This window comes from Mastacembelus armatus, chromosome 8, assembly GCF_900324485.2.
Source record: "Mastacembelus armatus chromosome 8, fMasArm1.2, whole genome shotgun sequence".
In the NCBI taxonomy this organism is placed as follows: domain Eukaryota; kingdom Metazoa; phylum Chordata; class Actinopteri; order Synbranchiformes; family Mastacembelidae; genus Mastacembelus; species Mastacembelus armatus.
Genome location: NC_046640.1, coordinates 1,282,695 through 1,287,171, shown reverse-complemented (window position 1 = coordinate 1,287,171; position 4,477 = coordinate 1,282,695).

Genomic DNA, 4,477 nt, shown 5'->3' with positions numbered 1-4,477 from the left:
TTAATTGATCATGGAGAGATTTGTTAGTTGCAAAAATGTATGTAGATGTTTTGGTTTTAGAAATGTTGCTAGGATAATACCATTGGCAACACATACAATATATACAGGTATAAACTGTCTCCTCTAATACTGCATTAACTATCTGTATGTTCGATATTGTTCTCTATGCAGGAACAGTGCACTGGAAACTGGGCTTACTGCTTATTATAAGCCTTGTCTATAACTAAAGCTGAGAAAATGTGTGTCTGCTTTGCACACTACTGTCATGGCTATGTAAACATGTTCTGCTTTCATCTTCTGCTTTTGTTGACAGCGCTGTAACCTCACTGCGTGAAATGCTTGATTCTGTAGCCCCTCTGAAAAAGAAGTTAGTGATTCAGAGAAGACTAGCCCCATGGTATAATTGACATGTTCGTACCTTAAAGCAGGCATCACAAAGGCTGGAAAGGAAGTAAGGCGTTCCACAAACTTAGAGGAAATTTTTCTAGCCTGGAAAAACAGTCTACTAACATAAAAAAGCTCTCCGTAAAGCCAGAACTGCATACTATTCATCACTAATAGAGGAAAATAAGAACATTCCCAGGTTTCTTTTCAGCACTGTAGCCAGGCTGACAAAAAGTCACAGCTCTGTTGAGCCCAGTGTTCCCTTAGCTCTCAGCAGTGATGAATTTATGAGGTTCTTTACAAATAAAATCACAACTATTAGAGATATAATTCAGCAGATGCTTCCTATACCTGCAATAAATGAATCTTCTACTACAGTAGCTCTTGAATCATCTGTAGGACCTCAGTTATGTTTAGACTGCTTCTCTCCCATAGATCTCTCTGAATTTACATCAGTAGTTGGTTCATCGAAATCATCAACGTGTCTCTTAGACCCCATCCCGACTAGACTGCTTAAAGACACCCTGCCATTAATGAACTCATCTTCATTGGACTTGGTAAATTTATCTCTAGTATCAGGCTACGTACCACAGGCCTTTAAGACTACAGTAATCAAACCTTTACTCAAAAAGCCTAGTCTTGATCCAGGAGTCTTGGCTAATTATAGACCAATATCCAACCTGCCATTTATTTCTAAAATCCTAGAAAAAGCTGTTGCTAAGCAGCTATCAGACCACTTACACAGGAATGAACTATTTGAAGATTTTCAATCAGGATTTAGAGCACATCATAGTACAGAAACAGCACTGTTGAAAGTTACCAACGATCTTCTCTTAGCCTCAGATAATGGACTTGTTTCAATACTTGTCCTCCTAGACCTTAGTGCAGCATTCGACACCATTGACCACAACATCTTATTACAGAGACTGGAGCATGTGATTGGTATCAGAGGAACAGCGTTAAAGTGGTTCCAATCTTATTTATCGGACAGATTCCAGTTTGTTCATGTCCATGATGAACCTTCCACACGAACAAAAGTTAGTTATGGAGTTCCACAAGGTTCTGTGCTAGGACCGATTCTGTTCACCCTGTACATGCTTCCTTTAGGATATGTCATTAGGAAGCACTCTATTAATTACCACTGCTATGCGGATGACACTCAGTTATATCTATCTATTAAACCTGTTAACACAAACCAGTTAACCAGACTTCAAGCGTGTCTAACTGTCATAAAGGCCTGGATGACCAGTAACATTTTACTTTTAAACTCAGAGAAAACAGAAGTCATTATATTTGGGCCAAAAAATCTCAGAAATAACTTTTCTCAAATTATAGCTACTCTAGATGGCATAACCCTGGCCTCTAGCGCTACTTTAAAAAACCTTGGAGTTATTTTTGACCAGGACATGTCCTTTAACTCACACATAAAACAAATCTCTAGAACTGCATTCTTTCACCTGTGCAACATTTCCAAAATTAGGAACATCCTGTCTCAAAATGATGCAGAAAAACTAGTCCATGCATTTGTTACCTCAAGGCTAGATTACTGTAACTGATTACTATCTGGATGTCCCAATATCTCCATAAAAAGCCTCCAATTAATCCAGAATGCCGCAGCCAGAGTCCTGACATTTGTACTAGCAAGAGAGATCATATTTCTCCTATATTGGCTTCTCTTCATTGGCTCCCTGTAAAATATAGAATAGAATTTAAAATCCTTCTTCTCACATACAAATCCCTTCATAATCAAGCTCCTTCATACCTCAAAGACCTCATAGTACCATATTATCCCAATAGACCACTTCGCTCTCAGAGTGCAGATCTACTTGTGGTTCCCAGAGTTTCCAAAAGCAGAATGGGAGGCAGAGCCTTTAGTTATCAAGCTCCTCTCCTGTGGAACCAGCTCCCAGCCTGGGTTCAGGAGGCAGACACTCTCTATACTTTTAAGGCTAGACTTAAAACCTTCCTCTTTGACAAAGCATATAGTTAGGTCTAGACTGCCCGAGGACCATTGGTGCACTGAGCTTCCCCCTCCCCCCTTCCCTTCCCCTCCCCTCTCTTCTCTCCTCCCACCTCATGTATATTCCACCATTGAATGTTACTAACCTTGTGCTCTCTCTCTCCCCTAGTTTGTGCTCTCTCCCTCTCTCTCTGTTCTCTCTGTACCTTCTGCAGGTGTCCCTGGTCCTGGAGCTGTATATCGCTGATGTGCAGTTACTGGTCCCACCAACCTGCAGTGTCTATTTGTTGTTTGTTGTTGCTGTTCTTTTCTCTCTGCTCTATCCACTTACCCCAACCGGTCGAGGCAGATGGCCGCCCAAACTGAGCCCGGTTCTGCTGGAGGTTTTTTTCTTCCGTTAAAGGGAGTTTTTTCCTCTCCACTGTCGCCAAGTGCTTGCTCATAAGGGAATTGTTGGGTTTTTAGTTTTAGTTTTTGTAAAGTGCCTTGAGATGATTTGTATTGTGATTTGGCGCTATACAAATAAAACTGAATTGAATTGAATAAACCTGAGAAGCTTGTTCAGTTTAGTAAAAGCTGGTTTTACTTTACTGGGTTCACTGCAGCCTGTAAACACTGTATCCTGCTTCCTTATCATGCTCTGCCAAGGTCACAGGCTCATCTGGGCCATAACTGATTGCTAACCCTGGGCCCAGGGTGTGACCGAAAACTGTATTTGGGCTGTATTTACAGATATATTACCAACGATTGTCGGACAAATTTGAATAAAGTCCGACAAACTATATATCATTTGAAAGCAGAAAGTCTCACGATTCAAATGGTAAATTTAGGATTGAATTATCACAGCAACTACAGTTTCTTAATGTTTAACAAATGTACAAATGCTGAAAAAACGCCACTTCTCGATGTGTACAGATCCACACATGTACTGCAACATCAAGTGTTGCATATTTTTTTTCGTTATAATCCAGGGAACATAGTGCATCCATGTTTTTAGTCCAAAATATGTATTATACCTGAGTAAATCCATAAAACCATCGTCCTCCTCATGAAAAGTTTCAATCCCATTCGTTTTACGGTTGATTTTACCATTTCACTACAAACAGTGTCCAGGACTACTGTTGGTCGAAGAAGGAGAGGAGGAAGGCGAGTTCATAGGCAAAGAGAGAAAAGGAAGGGCAGGAGGGTAGAACTTAGAGTAGGGACTTTGAATGTAGGGACTTTGTCAGGGAAAACTAGAGAGTTGGCTGATATGATGGAGAAAAGAAAGGTGGATATCTTGTGTGTTCAGTAGGCCAGGTGGAAAGGTAGCAAGGCCTATAGATTAGGAGCAGGGTTAAAGCTGTTTTATCATGGTGTGAATGGAAAGAGGAATAGAGGAGGAGTTATCCTGAAGGAGGATTTTGCTAGGAATGTTCTGGAGGTGAAGAGAGTGTCAGATAGGGTGATGAGTCTGAAGCTGGAAGTTGAAGGTGTGATGTTGAATGTTGTCAGTGGTTATGCCCCACAGGTAGGATGTGAGTTAGAAGAGAAGGAGAAATTCTGGAAGGAGATGGATGAGGTGATTCAGGGTATCCCTAGTTGTGAGAGAGTGGTGATTGGGGCAGATTTCAATGGACATGTTGGTGAGGGAAACAGAGGTGACGAGGAAGTGATGGGTAAGTTTGGTATGCAGGACAGGAATGCAGAAGGACAGATGGTGGTAGACTTCGCAAAAAGGATGGAAACGGCTGTAGTGAACACATTTTTCTAGAAAAGGGAGGAGCATAGGGTGACATATAAGAGTGGAGGCAGGAGCACACAAGTTGATTACATCTTGTGCAGACATTTCAACCTGAAAGAGATCAGTGACTGCAAAGTAGTGGCTGGGGAGAGTGTAGCCAGACAGCATAGGATGGTGGTGTGTAGGATGACTCTGGTGGTGAGGAAGATGAAGAGGACAAGGGCAGAGCAGAGGACCAAGTGGTCGAAGTTGAAAAGGGAAAAGTGTTGTGTGGCTTTCAGAGTGGAGCTGAAACAGGCTCTGGGAGGTCAGGAGGTTCTTCCAGATGACTGGACAGCTAAAGCTAAAGTGATCAGAGAAACAGGTAGGAGGGTACTTGGTGTGTCATCTGGAAAGAGGAAAGCAAATAA